The sequence below is a fragment of the Grus americana genome, chromosome 5, assembly GCF_028858705.1.
Source record: "Grus americana isolate bGruAme1 chromosome 5, bGruAme1.mat, whole genome shotgun sequence".
NCBI classification, from domain to species: Eukaryota; Metazoa; Chordata; class Aves; order Gruiformes; family Gruidae; genus Grus; species Grus americana.
In genome coordinates, this window is record NC_072856.1 from 25,038,679 (window position 1) to 25,057,567 (window position 18,889).

Below are 18,889 nucleotides of genomic sequence, written 5' to 3' on the forward strand. Positions count from 1 at the left end.
ACTGTTTGTGTAGCTCCTCTTCCAAGCTGAGCAATGCCCTGCTTTGGTTTGGCAGATCTGGGGTCACAATCCCCCCTCGTGTCCCTGCTGGCTGCCGGGGCTGTGCATGGGGGCTAAGCAGGGACTGCCGGGCTGCTTCTGAGCACTGGGGCTTCAGGCACATGCTGTTTGGTTTTTACAGATTTTCTAATGAGCACTGAGACCAGACACCTTGGATTGCTGTGCTGCTGAAGAGAGCCTGGCTCTGGACAGTGGTTTTGAAAAGGACATTTCACCTTTTTTTGCTGAATGAAAATGACTCACTGAGGATGACATGCAGTGAATAGTCAGATTCCCTGCAATTCTTAAGATAACTAAACTTGCTTATCCTATAAATGGTAGCCTGTAACATGTCCTCATCACATTTTTTTAATGGGATTCAGTATCTTTAGTACTTGGATATTTCTTTTGTCCTCTCAGAAATAAGATTTTGACTGATTCTTTTTATAAATGGCCTTTTATTATTGTTGCTATTATTATGATTGCTGAGAGTGATAACAAGCAAGTTTTTTCTTTTGTTTTCACTAATTTATTGCAAATTACACTAAGGAGCATCCTATTGAATGGCCAATATCTTCACTGCCTAAACAATCCTGGGATGAAAAATGCCTGTTGTCTGCTGGCTGTGAGAAAAGCAGACTTGTGTAACCATGTTGCTATTAGCTGTATTCTGAGCTGGGAATTCACTGACAGTTATTTGCAAGGTACCAAAACAACATTGTAAATTGGCTTGGCTCCAGCTGTACTTTGGAAGGAGTGCATAAACAGTGGATATCATTCAAACCCGCCACACATTTCAGAGACGTGTTTTTTTTTTAAATTTGGGATACAAAGCTATGTTAATGCATCTATATGGCGTCTGGACTACAGGTGTTACTTCAGTTAGCGGTCATGTTCTGTTAATCTAAGGGATGTTCCTACGAAACAGCCTCTCACTAGCTAAATCTGAGTTATCATCTGGAGGTGCCTCTCTTTCTTTCCCTTGATGATAGATATCTTGGTATGTCTTGATCCCCAGTGGAAGTACTTCAACATCTCAGACTAGATGGAATGAAGCCAGTTGTGTGCACCTCCACGGCGAGCTGTGGAAATTGGTGCAATCCTGATGTGGTCAGAGAGATTAAGACTGTGCAATTTTTAGCAAGATTGCTAAAGTGGGCAGCATACATTGGGCTGGATCCATAATTTGGGATGCAGAAAATATTCCCATTGGCACAAACATTCTCTCTGGTTCAGAGGTGGCTTGGCCCTCCTGTGTTAACTTTAAACATATTTAGAGAACAAAACAGGTGAGCAGTCCTTTATATGGACTTCTGTGGTGTTTGGGGCAGGAAGGTGTTTTAATCAGCACAGGCTATCATGGAGTATAAGCCACATTGTTGTATCATCTCCACCACTCCCAGCCCCTTGCAGGTTGACGGATTGCTTCTCAGAAAGGTTCCTCGTGGCCATAGGCTGTGTTGTGGGGTGATAAGCCTGGCCTTTCCCTATTCTGTTGTCTGCAGTGACTTAGGTCTGAAATGTATATGCCCAAACCTTACCTGAGTTTCCCTTTATGGCAGCAAAGATAAAACCTGAGACATGCAGCAAGGATGTAGCATTAAATTATTTTGACAGAGCTAAGATTACTTGCCCAGAGTGTCAGTCAGGAGAAAGCAAGAAGACAGCATGAGAAGTACCCTGATAAGGCAGCCAAGACTGGAGTCCAGAGAAGTGTCTTTTGAGGTGGAAATGCAGCAGCCTGGGCATAGAGCTTTTTAGAAGAGGCAGCCCTGGTAGCACCTGCAATGCTCTGCCTTGAATCCTGCAATACTCTGAGAGCCCCTGCCTTTTGAATGTCTATGGCTGTTGAAGATAAGCAGGACACGAGCAATGGTAATTAGCATTTCCCTATCTTTTGTATGCAGTCACTCAGTTCCCAGTACCATGGCACATACAACCTAAAACATTACTGTTTAAGAATGACTAAATCAACTTTTATCTGGATTTCCATATGTTTCTTATAAATATTCATGTATTTAGTTTCACAACACAGCTATAAGGTACAGAAGTATTATTACTACCATGTTGTGAATAAGGAGCATTTCAGGAGATGCAATTTTATGCCTGCAGTTTAGATCACATAGATGTCTAACTCCCTTATTACTCCTCCAAAACAGGGATTTAAGCACCTAAATGACATAAACTGACAGCACAAAGTATTACTCCTCTGAAGGGACAGGCTAACGCACCAAAATCTCACCCTAAGTGATGCTCTACATCAGATCAGAAATGCATGCAGTATGGAAAATGGGGTTTGCATAATCTTAAGTTCTCGTGCTATTTCTAAGCCAAAAGACCGTCTTTTATGTGTACTGTTGTTCCAGCCTAAACTGTGAGACTGTATCTCGCTTGTTTAAAAGAGTTTAGTGAAGTAGCAAGTGAAAAAGTTCTGCTTAATATGTGTGGTTTAAGTTCTACCTGCATAACTTCACTAAATATTTTCAAAAAAGGAGGATGTGGGACAGATATTTGGGGTTTTATACAAATAACTTCACCAAGCACGAGTCCTTACTATAGCCTGTGAAATTGTTAGCTGCTCACAACCCTCATCATCAACTCCAGGCACAGCATCATAGCCAGCCATGGCTTCTGTCCTGGTTTCAGCTGGAATAGAGTTAATTTTCTTCCTAGTAGCTGGCATAGTGCTGTGTTTGGGATTTACTATGAAGATAACGTTGATAACGTACTAATGTTTTAGTTGTTGCTAAGCAGTGTTTACAATTAAGTCAAGGACTTTTCAGCTTCCCAGCGAGGAGGCATGAGCCTTCTGCAAGAGGTGCACAAGAATCTGGGAGGGGGCACAGACAAGACAGCTGACCCAAACTGGCCAAAGGGATATTCCATACCATATGGTATGATGTCATGCTCAGTATATAAGCTGGGGGAAGTTGGCCCGGGAAGGTTAGGGTTCAGGAACTAGCTGGGCATCAGTCAGCAGGTGGTGAGCAATTGTGCTGTGCATCACTTGTTTTGTATATTCTTTTATCATCATCATCATCTTCTTCATCATCATCACCATCATCATCATCTTCCTTTTGTTTCTGTGGTGGGTTGACCCCGGCTGGAGGCCAGGTGCCCACCAGAGCCGCTCTCTCACTCCCCTCATTCACTAAACAGGGGAGAAAAGGCATAACGAAACGCTTGTGGGTCGAGATAAGGACAGGGAGAGATCACTCACTAATTGTTGTCACGAGCAAAACAGACCGAACTTAGAGAGGGAATTCATCTAATTTATTACTAGGTAAAACAGAGTAGAGGAATGAGAAAATAAAATCAACCCTTAAAACACTTCCCCCCACCCCTCCCATCTTCCCGGGCTCAACTTCACTCCCGGCTTCAACCTTCCCCCCCCTCAGCGGCACAGGGGGACGGGGAATGGGGGTTACAGTCAGTTCAGCACACGGTGTTTCTGCCACCTCTTCATCCTCAGGGGAAGGACTCCTCTCATCGTTCCCCTGCTCCAGCATGGAGTCCCTCTCACGGGGTGCAGACCTTCAGGAGCAAACTGCTCCAGCGTGGGGTCCCCCACGGGGTCACAAGTCCTGCCAGCAAACCTGCCCTGGCGTGGGCTCCCCTCTTCACGGGTCCACCGGTCTGGCCAGGAACTTGCTCCAGCGTGGGCTTCCCACAGGCCACAGCCTCCTTCAGGTGCCTCCACCTGCTCCGGCGTGGGGTCCTCCACGGGCTGCAGGTGGAATCTCTACACCCCCTCATCCTTCCTCCATGGGCTGCAGGGGGACAGCCTGCTTCACCATGGTCTTCACCAGGGGCTGCAGGGGGATCTCTGCTCCGGCGCCTGGAGCACCTCCTCCCCCTCCTTCTGCACTGACCTTGGTGTCTGCAGAGTTTCTTACATCTTCTCACTCCTCTCTCCGGCTGCAAAAGCTCCCTCTAACTTGTTTTTCTACTTCTTAAATATGTTATCACAGAGGCGCTGATTGGCTTGGCCTTGGCCAGCGGCAGGCCTGTCTTGGAGCCGGCTGGCATTGGCTCTATCAGACACAGGGGGAGCTTCTAGCAGCTTCTCACAGAAGCCACCCCTGTAGCTCCCCCGCTACCAAAACCTTGCCACGCAAACCCAACACAGTTTCCTATTAAACTGTTTTTGTCTCAACCAACGTGTTTGGGGTTTTTTCCGATTTTCTCCCCCATTCCACTGGGTGGCGGGAGTGAGCAAACGGCTGTGGGGTTGGATTAGCTGCCCACCGGGTTGAACCCTGACAGCTCCTGACTGTTCACTTGCAAAATCTATGTCATGCCTTCAGTGCCTTGATGATCAGTAGTTTCTTTGCCCTTCCCTGGGTGGATGAAGGTGTGGAACTAAGGAGCTATGAATATTTTTCACCTGTTCTTAAAGTTAGAACCCCAGTTCATAGCATTGCCACTAAAATAACTAATTAGATTTGTCGTTAATTCTAGTTCTTTTTAATGCATTACCACAGAGGCTGTAAGAACCAAGGGAACAGAAACATTGGAAGCTACTTCTCACACATCAGTGAAATAATAAAACACTAAGAACTGAAAGAGGAACGTGAGCTTAAAAAAAACAAATTACATCTGGAAATTTTATTTATGTATCTAAACTAATTATTGCAAGTTCCACCTCGGTAGCACTTCAGGTTTTCATTACAAGATCTAATTGGACTTATATGTGCTGTAAAAGTTTTTTATCTTTTAATTGGTAGCAGAAATCAAAGCAGAGAGAATGAGAGACAAACTTGGTATTTGTTCCATAAACTCATCTTCTGGCTTCATTTGCATTTACATGGCTCTTTGGAGCCACTCACAGCACAGGCTTGTATTAGCATGCCAAAAGAGAATCTGCTCCTGGTCCTTCAGTTCAGTGCTTCAGAAATTCATCAGAGTCGTTCAGCCAGTCAGATCTTAATTACCAAAGGATGCTACTTCAATTCAGCCCACAGTATCCTGCCCTTCCTCAAGCCTCTCTGGAACATGTTTGGAAAAAAGACAAGTAGCAGCTGTTGTGCCATTTTACTGCACTGTCCATGTCAGAGCTGCAAGATTACTTTCCCAAGGGTGAGTGAGTCCTTGGAATAGCTCATCTGACTTAAGTTTGTGGGTCTGGACCATAGCCCTTTTAAACTTCACCCAACCTGGTAGCATGAACATTTTTGTTTGATTCTGCCTTAAATGTAGCCAAGCTGAAACAGATCCTTCAGACCCCATGGATGTGAGGAATGAGAATGACTGAATTCTGTCTGCACTGTCCAGTGCTGTTTTGTGCATTGACCACCACTAATGCTCTCACAGCAGACACCAAAACCAGAAGCTGTTCTAATTGGCCCAAGTTAAAAAGGAAAGATATACAAAAATATACAAAAGTTAAAAGCCCATCATAACCTCATCCCCACCACCACTTTTCACAGTACCATCTAAGAGTCACTGGAGCTGAAACCACTGTGAATAAGGGTGAGTGAAATATCTCTTGAACTGCTGTGGAGACACTTCTAGAGTCAGTGATGAGGAAATGGATTCCTCCAGTTCAGTGAACCAATAATAGCTGGATTCATTAATACTGAAGTAGCAGTAGCAGCAACAGGGGGATATAACCCACCACCACCTTAGGACCATGATGTGCAAGAGCTGGCTAGATGCTCGTGCAACTGACACACAGCACAGCAAGACAAACGGTGGGTAGAGATGGCCTACATGGTAACAGCTCCAAGACTAGAGGTGGTAATGAAATGGCGGGCAGCTTTAGGGCCCCGGTGGTGAGACCAGCAAGAGACCACACGTTGGTGACACCAAAATATCTCCTCATAAAAGCCAGACAGCATTCTTCCTCTGAGCTCAAGGTGAACTAGCCCGGGCGCATCCCCTACACTGGCACTGGCCACCCAGCCTGGGAGAAAGGTTATACGTGTCACAAGTGTAACACCTCCCATCCTCTCTGTTTGAAACTGTGAAAGTTCCCAGTCCACCGTTCTGGTTCTCCAGCAAAAACAGAGTAGATTTTTTCTAAATTTGCAAATACAAATAACTGGCAAGCTGCATTCATACCACAGATGGAAGCAGAGAGGGTGCAGGAATGTTGTTTTCAGAGGCTGTTGACCTCCTTGCTTTCACCTTGCTCTGTCACCTTGCAGTGCTTCACTTTGCCAGGTAGAGAAAGGAAACCACAACATTTACACATAGATTTCCAGATGGCAGAAGGCCAAAATGTCATTGTTCAGTTGCTCTGGGAACCGTCAGAGAAAGTGATTCAGGAAAGACAAAAGGTGATGCTGATCCCAATGATACCATCATTTTCTCTCTGTGATGGTCCTGGGATGTGTCCTCCATCGAAACAACATCCTGCTTCCCATGGTGTTTGGACATAAAATGAGTATTAAGGAGGAAGTCTTTCAGAGAGATGCTTTATTTCTTTTTCTCTGGCTCATTCTAACTCTCGCTGTCTCCTTGAAATGGCCCAAGGGGTTCAACAGTAGATCCTTCCCTTTCTTTTCCAGATATTAATTAAAGACCTCAATCTTCAATGCATTTATTATAATAAAATAGCCATGCAGTGTAAAGCAATCTAATTTTCCCTATTCCACAGAGGCCAACAAAAGGCCTCACTTTGGGGCCTTAATATAATGAAAGAGCTGAAGAGTTATTTAGAGACACGCTGAAGATTCACGTGTTTGAGTGGGTCACGGGTGCTTTATTACACCCACATCATTACAAAAAAAAATGCTTATTCTGTGATGAGTTCCAGGGTGACAGAAAGCAGTCAGAGCATGCTTATAAAAGCACTTGTAAGAGCAGCCAACATCTCGTAGAAAGTATGTGCAGTCCTGTCTCTAAATTATTAGTTTCTCCCAGCTAAACAGCTGCAGAACTGTTTGTGGCCCGTGATACAGATGGGCCACAGAGCAGCACATTTCTTCCTGAATCAAATGGTACTGCACTGTACCAGGCCATATAAACGGACAGATGGGAGGAAAGGCTACAGCTTCTTTCTCATGGGTAGTATGCCCCAGTGGCAATGCTGAAAAGTAAATTTTTCTCTTACCTGGTATTTTTCCTATCTGAGAAAATAAGGATTTCTGAGATATGATGACCCTCACTCTACATTAGATGGTACACATGAAGAAAGCTGTCTGAAATAAAACTATTGGAGAGTGTCCAAAGGAGGGCAACGAAGATGGTGAAGGATCTAGAGAGGAAGATGTATGAGGAGAGGCTAAAGTCCCTTGGTTTGTTCAGCCTAGAGAAGAGGAGACTGAGGGGAGACCTCATCACGGCCTACAACTTCCTCACGAGGGGGAGCGAGGGGGCAGGCGCTGATCTCCTCCCTCTGGTGACCAGTGATAGAACCTGAGGGAACAGAATGAAGCTGCGACAAGGGAGGTTTAGGTTGGATATTAGGAAAAGGTTCTTCACCGAGAGGGTGGTCGGGCACTGGAACAGGTTCCCCAGGGAAATGGTCACAGCACTGAGCTTGACTGAGTTCAAGAAGCATCTGGATAACGCTCTGATTCGGCTGGTCCTGTGTGGAGCCAGGAGTTGGACTTGATGATCCTTATGGGTCCCTTCCAGCTCAGGATATTCTATGATTCTATGAAATGCCACATTTGCAGTTTGTACGTTACCAGATACTAGAAAATCCAACCACAATACACAAAACCATGGGAAACCAGACTTCATTAGTTCATTCGCTCTCAGAACTACATGTTTATTTACGATGGTAATTCTCCTGCAAAGAAGCTCGTCATTGCGTGAAAGTTCCCCTGCATTCATAATCCTCTGCCTGGAACATCCTAATCCTCTGTTTGCACAGGGGTGTCTATACTTTGAAGTGTTAAATTGTTGAAAGAGGACACTTCACAGACCAACAGCCCAAAAATGGCTTTGGAGCTTTGGTGCATCAAAATATACATGGGGGACTGATCTCCCTCTGCCTAGGTAATCATTTTACATGTGTGCAAAATGAACTTCAAGCTTTTCCATTCTGATTCAGTTGAGTTCTGACACCCTTTGTGGGTTAGTTTAAATGACAGCATAAGCGGCAAGACAACAGAAAATGAAGGGCTGTGATATGGATATGCCAGCTCAAAATGGATAAAGTAATAATAAAAAAGATTAGCATTGTGGCTTTCATGCCAGCAATCCTGATATAATTTACATACTCTACAGGAATCACAGGAAAACAGGGACATAGGCTTGGCAGGGACTGCCTAGGTCATTGAGTCCAGTCCTCTGCTATCGCAGGCAACAATGTCATATAATCCCTTTCATAAATCCTTTGACTTGCCAATGAAATGCAGTGAACACAGCGGAGAGCACTGCAGCTGTTCAGAAGAGTGCAGAAAAACCCACAGCCTGTTTACAATTAAAAATGCAATTGAAGTTATATAAACTTTTAATAGGGATGAACCCAAAACTTTGGTTTAGTTCATCTCTGACTCCACACTTCTCTGGCATCCAGGTGGGAAAGGGTTACGTGAGAATATCTGATACAAAAGATTCATGTTCCTCCTTCAGATATAAAGAAGGACTATGAGAACTGAGATTTGATTTGAGCACCAGCATCATCACAAAGTGCCCAGGGATCTTGAATAATCAAGACTGGTTGAAAATTCCCCTTTATATATCACTTGAGGTATATTCAAGATGACATTTGACTAGGTTGCCTGTTGGCTCCAGGAAAGGCTAAGCAAATCCAGGAGAGAGAACAGATCAGCTTAATTTCTGTTTTGCACAGGATATCAGAGGCATTCATCTATGACATGGAGAGTTCTGAGAAAACCACAGGTGTTTCCCGGAAACTTGGAAGTCTCTGTTCAATTTGTGATTCAGATATTTAATTTTGTCTTGCTCCTTTGCAAGTTACATATAAATAACCCATTGCTAGTTGAGTTGGCTGCCGGAAGGGCCAAATTCAATGGCAAGAGAAAAGGATTAGCTGGAATGGTTCACTGGGACCGATAAGACTAATGAGGAAACAGTCTGTATTGTGAACTTCTATAGAGTGCATGTCAAGCAGTTTAACCTTTTGCTGTTTCCTTGCCGGTGGCTGATATTTCTGTCTGTATCTTAATAGGAGAAGCATAGGTCTCTCTTTGAGAGCTCTTCATGCTCCAGACTGTATTATTAGCCAAACTATAAGTGTAAATTATCAAGACATTTGAACCCATGCCAGGAGCAGAAGCCCCAACTGTTTCCTAAGCTAGAGGGCTGCTCCCTGCTTGTTCCCTACAGGAGCAATTCTCAGTGCCGCATGGAACAAATGAGGAAGCGATGCACAGCTGCAGAGGATCTTCTTATCACGCTTGTTCAGTCTGGGCTGGGAAATGGCTGTTTTGGTCTGCATTAGGTAAAAGCTGAGAAGGTGTTTCAGTGGCTCCTTGTAGTCACAAACACAGAGTGGAAGGAGGAAAAAGTTTAGCCAGTCCGCGAACTTTGCCACACACTTTGCTCACCCTCAAATACCTTCACTTTTTGAAAAAAACAAAGTGGGAATTGAGGCCCAGCCACTGTGCCTCTCCCAAATTGTTGTGACATAACATGATGCCTGTAACACTGTTCTAAAGTTAATATTGCACTTTCACTGTGTATTGTACTCAGTTTTCCATTGTATGTGTAAAATTATATTGTAATTGCAGATTCCCATTATGAAAGGATATAATTATACTAGAGAACTGGTTGCTTGGGATTCTCTAAAGGATGCAGAGACAAAAGAGGCACTACATCAAGGAGCTGGTGCTCATTTGGAATGTGTTACAGGCAAGATGTTGGGGAGAGAGGAAAATGGTCAGTTTATAGATTTGAGGTACCATTCTGTCAGAGGTGTTAAAGATAACAAGAGGGTGTATATAATGAGCTCCTCTAGCCTCTGAGCATTGGAAAAGAGATGAGAGAAACAAAGAAGGAATGTGAGAGGTAAATTAAGAGTCAATGTATTGGCAGAAAATGGTAAGTGAACAACTTCTAGCCTGGTTTCAGCAGCTTTTACAGGGCAGATATGCCAAAGGAAATGATGGAACTGAAAATCTAGGGGAATAAAAGAAGGAAGAAAAGTGAAGTTTAGTGCTAAATTTATCTGGAGTGTTCCAGAAATGGCCTGGCTTACCAGGAAATTCCTTTTATACTTACTTTGCTCAAAAAATGTTGATATTTCTGTGTATATGTATGGCAATAATTTCTTGATATTTATACTCACTAGACTAAACTTTCCGCAATGCTCCTGTCTACTTCTGAAAGTTAAATTTTAGTGTTAAACTGGACAGATAGGTAACAGTTCCCCTGCATGTTTCCATGGCCCACACAAAATTGACGCAAACCAGTCATGCACAGAGTGTATGCTTTTAAGGGAGGTCAGGAAATTTAGAGGTGAAGAGCGCACAGGCAAGTATTTCTAAAGCAAAATAACCTGGTTTTTGCCAAACTGACTGCAGAAAGAATACCTGAGTGCAAATGCGCATGGCAAACTTTGGAAAGGCTTTGTCAGCAGGCAAGCCTATTAAATACTCACATTTCTTTAAGAAATCCTTAAAATATGTCTTTCTGTCCTTCAAAAGTTTTAAAAAGTTTTAAAAAGTTAAAAGTACTTTCTTAAAAGCCTTTTGCTGTAAGATTCTTTTGTTCTCACTTCCACTACTAATAAAGGCATCCCCTTTTCTGCACTGAAGTGTATTCATCACATATCCCACAAAAATCCTTTCACTCCCTGATACACATTATATGTATATTCCCTACACTTCCCTGTCACTTGCTGAGGTCCGTATTTTAATTAGTTCTTTCCCTTCGAAAAAGCAAGGAAACTCAACCATGTACAGTGTTCATAACAATGCCACAAAATCTTCACACTTTCACCACAGTGGGTGTAAGTAGTAAGTGAGTGTCCTATAACTTCTGTGTCTTGACAGAAAAACCCTGGAAATACCAGATGCTACCTGGCTTTCACTTTGATAAAGGAATTTTTAGATTGCTTGTTCCAGTAAGTGCTGTGCTGATTCTCTTGATCATTACAAATACCATCTATGTCTCACTCTCTGATGCCAGAACAGAATATGAAGGTGAGGAAATAAGTGCTATGGACCTCAGGCAGCACCCCTTGTCTCAGGGGCAGGCTGTGGTGAGGTGAGCAGGGACTGAGCAGCTGGCCAGCTGATGAGCTGAGAGGCACCGGTCCGATGAGTTGCTGTGGTCCCAGGGACACACAGACAGATGCGAAAGAGCGTCTCAAGCATAGTGCTTTAACATGCTAGAGAGAGGGCAGATAACCCACAGAGCACATACAAATGGACGCAGGGATGGGCCGCTCCATACACTGAGCAAATACCATGGCACAGCCCTGCCAAGAGGTTGCAAGGCTGATATTTCTTGAGCTTAAGAGCAGGGAAGGGATAATTTCTAAGAAGAGCAACAAGTAACAAAGCCAAACAAGGTGAGAAGGGAAAGAGAAGATGAGATAAGGCAAGGAGGTCTTCTAAAGGAGGTCCAAGCCAAAGCAACGTAAGTAAGCAAACCAACGCAGGGAGAAAAGGACTCTTATTTATAAAACTACGGAAAATGCTCAATACTGCCACATGTTGGAGAGTAGAGAGAATAAAAGAATGAGGGGTAAAAGAAACAGCGGCTAATTATGATGTACTTCTGTGTTGGGTTTGCGTGGCAAGGTTTTGGTGGCGGGGGGGCTACAGGGGTGGCTTCTGTGAGAAGCTGCTAGAAGCTCCCCCTGTGTCTGATAGAGCCAATGCCAGCCGGCTCCAAGACAGACCCGCTGCTGGCCAAGGCCAAGCCAATCAGCGCCTCTGTGATAACATATTTAAGAAGAAGAAAAACAGTTAGAGAGAGAGCTTTTGCAGCCGGAGAGAGGAGTGAGAAGATGTGAGAAACTCTGCAGACACCAAGGTCAGTGCAGATGGAGGGGGAGGAGGTGCTCCAGGTGCTGGAGCAGAGATCCCCCTGCAGCCCCTGGTGAAGACCATGGTGAAGCAGGCTGTCCCCCTGCAGCCCATGGAGGAAGGATGAGGGGGTGTAGAGATTCCACCTGCAGCCCGTGGAGGACCCCACGCCGGAGCAGGTGGAGGCACCTGAAGGAGGCTGCAGCCCATGGGAAGCCCACACTGGAGCAAGTTCCAGGCCGGACCGGTGGACCCATGGAGAGGGGAGCCCACGCCAGGGCAGGTTTGCTGGCAGGACTTGTGACCCCGTGGGGGACCCCACACTGGAGCAGTTTGCTCCTGAAGGTCTGCACCCCGTGAGAGGGACTCCATGCTGGAGCAGGGGAACAATGAGAGGAGTCCTCCCCCTGAGGGGGAAAGAGCAGCAGAGACAATGTGTGCTGAACTGACCGTAACCCCCATTCCCCGTCCCCCTGTGCCGCTGAGGGGGGGGAAGGTTGAAGCCGGGAGTGAAGTTGAGCCCGGGAAGATGGGAGGGGTGGGGGGAAGTGTTTTAAGGGTTGATTTTATTTTCTCATTCCTCTACTCTGTTTTACCTAGTAATAAATTAGATGAATTCCCTCTCTAAGTTCGGTCTGTTTTGCTCGTGACAACAATTAGTGAGTGATCTCTCCCTGTCCTTATCTCGACCCACAAGCGTTTCGTTATGCCTTTTCTCCCCTGTTTAGTGAATGAGGGGAGTGAGAGAGCGGCTCTGGTGGGCACCTGGCCTCCAGCCAGGGTCAACCCACCACAACTTCGTGCCTCTCCTAGTAGTTACAGCTGCAGCAGCAAATAACTTGAATAACTTGCTCCTCTTCCTCTGTCAGGAGAGAGGAATACTGACAAAATGCACTCAGGCAGTGAACAGTCCCCAGTGCCTTTCATGCAGACTAGCACAGTCTATCCATGGAAAAACCACCTCCCACATCAGTTATACCAAAGACACACTGTACTGTTCGGGAGGGAATGAGATGTCACTGTGGTCTCCGGCCATTCAGTCATCAGCTTCCCTATTCAGCACTCTCATAAATGCACTGGTTGTTACTAATAGGGATGGACTGAGAGAAATGACTCGTTTCTTTCCCAGCTTTCAGCCTATGCAGCAATGCTCACCTGTGTACGTAACACACAACTGCAGTCTGCTGACAGTTGTCCCAAGTCTACCTCCTGCTGGGCAGAGTTCATTTCTATCTGAAGTACAAGAGCAGAGCATATTGCAACTGTGGAAATGTCACCAAATTACAGCAAGGTGAGCATCTGCAAGGGAAAAAAGGCATGCTAGCCAGCAAGCATTGTCAAAGCATGTTAACAAATCCAGCTTATCTCACATGCCAGCTCTCCCCCGCCCCATTCCCATTCCCAATGAATAGATGCTAATTGAAAATTATGTTTTCAATGTGAAGCCTTTTTCTAATTTGGTCTTGTTTAGAAGCATTTAGGGATCCTATGGTTTGTTGTATTTCAAAGTGATTTGCATGAACTCCCCAGGGAAGCCAACAAAGGGCACTGTCAACATTTTGTTGGCTGACAGCAAGGGTTTCTACTCAGCACAGAATATTCATGTGCTCCAAGGAACATGGATTCTTGGGGTAAAGGAGACAGCTGCAGAGCTCCAGTGTAAAACATGTAGGAAAATGCTGTAATATCTATTCCTCTCCAGGTTTTTTGCAGTCCTCTAGCAATCCTAAATTCCCTGGTAGGCACAGGAGAACTCTATTGAGTATTTAAATAATTAAAAAATATTTTTAATAGGAAAGGTAGAATTACTGATGCAGTATAGTTAGACGTGCTCACAAAGATACTTTCTGGGCTTTTAGTTGCATGTACGTAATCACATTGCATACTCTAAACTCTTTTCATGGAATGCTATACACTACTGCACATTTATGACAAATGAGTATACAAAATACAAAACATTTTGTATTTACCCAACAGAATATGTATTCATGCACTCAGGCATGCATTACACACATGCCTATATATTTGGCACATGCATGATGCCAGACACATTCTATATGCACATATGTGTGCATTACGTTATACATGAGCATCTTTGCAGATCACACAAGGCGCAAGAACAGCCTGCAGCTTACAACATGCCCCTGCAGGATCTGCACGCAGCCAGCTCTGCCAATAAAGTTCAGATTGCTTATACCTTAACAAAACCGGTGTGGCTTACTACATCTTTCAATCTGTATGTATGCAATACGTGCCTGTATGTTTGTTTGCTTAATACAGTATGGTATCGAGGAGCAAAACATTAAGGAGTACAATGAAGTCTTCAGAAGACAATTTATTAAACAGAAAGCCCAGCTCCTATTTTTATGAGTTTTCAGATTGGCGTAAGACCTGGTCTACATGCAAAAGTTTAGCTGGCACAGCTAGGTTAAGAACATAACAAACTACCCCATTAATTGACATCCCCATGACAACAAAAGTCTTAGAGCTATGCCAGAAAAAAAAAAAACTCTTTGGCAGTCTAATTTCTCTAGTTCAAGAAATGGGAGAAGGAAAAAGAATATTTTGTTTCTTTTTTAGGGTAATTGGAGACAGACATTACCATCAAACTTTTTCCAATGTACTAAAGGCCTGAATCTACTTAGGATGATTTTGCTCATTAGAGTGGCTCAGCATGTTAGAAGGATACTATTTAATTCAAATCTAGTCGAGTTCCCAGCAGAACGGGACCAGCTACTTTGAGATCCTATATCAAACTATGATTTGGGGCACAGTAAGTGCTGCAGCCTGTGGTTTCCATAGCCATGTTTAGACAGCCTGCTACATCCCATAGTATTTCATCCAGATGGCAGGGACCTTTTATTATTAAGTGCTATTTTGAACATATATTCCAAGTATTCCAGCTATTCCATTCCCATTGACGGGATTTTTCTGAAGTACTTCTGGAGAACATTGCCAAAACCAGCTAAAAAACATCCTCAGATCTTCACAATTCTTCTCTCTCTTTTGTCACTGTCTAGCTCCTTCTGCATAGCCCGTGTCATTTTCACACTCTTATCAGCCAGCATAGATGAAAACAGTGCTCCATGCCATTGCAAATGCCATTGCAAATACACAGAAGCTGTGGAGAAGTTTTCACAGCTTGCTGCCTTGCGACTTTAGCACTGCCAATCTGCCACTGTGCTGCGGAGCAGCTCTCACATGGTTTTCGAAGCGGTGGCAACAGCTGTCTCACCAGCAGCAGCCTCAGGAGCCCTGGAAGGCACAGGACATCAGGCTGCTCTGCATGGGAGCTGGGTCAGCATCCATGGCTGAAATGCTGGTTCTGAATTTATCAAGCAAGAGGCAAGTGGTAGGGAAGGTCATGGGACAACCATCAGCATCTACTGAGTTTCCGGGTAAGACAGACCAAATTTTTGGATGTCTGTGCAGGGTTCAGCTCAAAGTCACTGCCATCTGCCCAAGCACCAGAGTTCCTGCGGGTAAGCATGCCATCCTTGTTTACCCCTTCTCAGGTGGTGCAGACAGATCAGACTTCTGTGCTGGAGGTGGGCAGTAGCACTAAAAAGGTAGTATCAGCAGATGTTACAAGGTTGGCCAATGTTCAGAGCTTGTTGAGGGCTTTGTACATACATGGTTGGGAGTCTGAAAAAAAGAAATGTTGGACGTCTATTCTCTCTTTCTCCTCCATGAGGTGTCAGAGGTTGTTAGTAGATGGGTACTATTGCCTAGGGCTGCAATACCTGGATGGGCACAATGGCAAACTCACTAATATGAATGCAGATGGTCTAGAAACAGTCCTGACTCTGATAATGCCAGGGACTCTCAAACTCATATTCAGCAAAACTGCTGATTTGTTCCTATCACCGTAACAGACATAAGTGTTGTTGCTATTCTCCCTGTAACTCTGGAGAGACTGCTCATCCTTTATGTGTGATTAAATCTTTTACTTGATAACATGCATGCTAGAAAGAAGTTGTTTAATTATTTGTAGGTAAAGGATAACATTAGAAAGCATCCAAGTGTCGAAAGGGGAAATGTGCTGCCTCATAGTAAGAGGAAATGCCGTGGAGCGCTACCTGCTATTGTTCGAAGCACTGAGTTTTGCCCAATGCTCGTGAGAACAAGGTGGAAATACGCCATGAGTGCTGGGAGGTCGCAGTGCACAATTCCTTCTCCAAAGTGACAGTTGCCTGGGACATGTACTCGAGGGTGCCTTATGTTCCTGCTTTTGGTGATTTTATACTTATGTTTGATTAAACTTGTGGCTGTGTTGCTTTCTTTGTGTAACATTCCATGAATATTGCTATGAATTTCAAGACTTTAACAAGGTATTGAGAGCAAATACTTTGGGGATGGTAGCACAAATATTTTATGTAGTTATTTGAAATATTTCACAAAACATTAGATGGGTATTTTGTATGGTCTGATTTGTGTGATTCCAGAGATATATCTTTTTTCAAGTTGTGGAAATACTTCACAGGAATGGCAGGGAATATTTCATGAAATATGCCATGAATATTCATATGAAATTGCATTAAAAGTTTCATGTCTAGCCACATTCCAATGTTTGGAAAGTATGTTTTATGGTTTTCCTTTTGAAAGTTTCCTGAAAATATTACTACCACTTTTCAATTATGCTCATGTTTAATTCAAAACATTTTCAAAAACAGTAACTTCCATTTTTAATGATTGTGTAGAAGTGAAAGGGTTTTTCAACAAGTACGAAAAGCAAACCCAGCCATTCCTTTAGTGATATACAGGCTAGAATGACGGGACAGAAAATCCCATAGTGAATCACAGCAGTTAATAGCACTGATGTATAATCACATGAATAGCAATGATTAAAAGACAAACAGGTACAGAAAGGGGTTGCCTCCCCAGTGCTCGTAAGGGAGAACTTCAGCATTGCAAGCACACTACCACTTCATCTCTAGCTCTTGTACCTGGAAGACCAAGACTTCTTCCTTGTCGGTATGACAGTCAGTCCTAGAGCTGCTGGTATTCCATTGCCCTTCCAGGGGGGTCCTATAAACTGTTGCAATTTTCATATCCTTATTATTCAACCTCCCCTTGCCCATTTTGTTACAACTTCCTAAAAATCCTCATCCCAGTCTGCCTTCCCAAGGGCCTCTGAACGTCTTCCTTGCCAGGAGCCTAGAAACTGGCCGAAAGTAAACAGTGGGTGCAGCTGGGCTACTGCTGTCCTGCTCCACTACAGTGACCATGAACTGGCAGCATGGAAATACAAATGCTTGCAGCCAGAATTCAGAGATTAAACTTGCCCTGAGTGAGCCCAGAGAAGCAGTGGACTCATGTTTAAATGTCCCGGGAGGCAGAAGGCATCATGGCATGGCAAGTCAATGATGACCATGCTAGCAGAGAGGCACAATGCATCTGAACTTCAGCCTGCAGAAAATGAACAACACAATCATTTTACATCTTTTCAAAAGGAGGATGGAGTACTTATTATCTGTCCCATTAATTTGCCCTAACCAGCATTGTATACAAGCGGAACTTTTCAACAAAAATAGAATAAACTCAGTATAAACCAGTCATCTGTCCCCTTCCATACATGCTTTTTGAGCTGAGCAATTTGTAGATGCTACGTGCGTTTTTTAAGTCTTCTTGCCAAATAATATATTTCACAGTCACATTTTTCTACCCTTCGAGATTTTTCCTCTCTATTTTTGCTGCGTGAATGGTCCACACAAACAAGAGATTGAAATTGACCCTGGCAAGGGCTGAGTTTTCAATCTTTACACAACCTTGCCTGTGTGGAAAGGCATACGGCATTCTGGGCTCCAAATAATAGTGCCAATTAACTATAGTTAACATGCAAGGCACAAATGCTTTGTCAGGGCTATCGTAGCTTCTGAACTATAGAACTGGGTGAGCACTGCTAACAGGTTCACAAATCATTTTAAAGGATACTTTAAAATTCCTACACACCGTAGCAGGGTAAACAGTAAGACAGGTACAATCAAACTGCTATTACACGTACAAAGGCAGCAACCTGAAAAAATTAGGAAAAAACCCCAACTTTATTTTTCTAACCTCATTTTCTGGCTGAATTTGGAGATATCACTTGGAACAGCCTAGGTGCAACGTTTTTTCAGACAGCCATGCAGCATGGTTCTCAATACTGCATGGAAATCATTTAATAAAGGCTCGGTATTGTTCTGTTTATGGGAGCAGATATCACTTGATTAGACACCGTCTCCTCTTTTCAGAGCGGGACGCTGGCAACGCCGGCGGGAGCCGCGGTGGGGGTGCCCGGCTGCATCTGCGGGGACAGAGCGCCGCCTGCTGCCGCTGCGGCTGCGGGCCCGGGCACCGACGCCTGGGTTGCGCTGCGGGGCCTGGGCTGTGGGGGCTGGGCTGCGCTGCGGGGCCTGGGCACTGGGGCCTGGGCTGCTCTGCGGGGCCTGGGCTGCACAGCAGGCTGCGGGGCCGGGGCTGCACAGCAGGCTGCGGGGCCTGGGCTGCGGGGGGGCCTGCGCCACTCGTCCACACACTAGAGCACAGGGACTGCCGTTCCTCTAGGGAAAAAACAGCAGGCAGCCTTGCCAGGGAGGAACTTTTGCAAGAAAATTAGGTGACACAGGAAGGAATCTGGGAGAAATCTGTGCATGGCTGAAGACAGCAGGTTAGAGCACTAGATCCTTACAGCCATGCAAGATACCTTTAATGTATGCCAATAAAAGGCTTTACATCTTTGAATATTTTTATGCATTCACTGCATTCCCCCATGATATCTAGACACCTTTTTCTGAAAAACACTAAGAAGTTTTTAAGATGGGTGGGGGATAATTCCCATATCCTTTCATTTGTAAAACTAAACTCTATTAGTGATTCAAGCCCAGTTCTACAGAGTGAGAAACAGAAAATTACCAGAATTCAGAGTCAATTGCTCATCTGGCATAAACCAACAAATGGACTCGATTTCAGACACT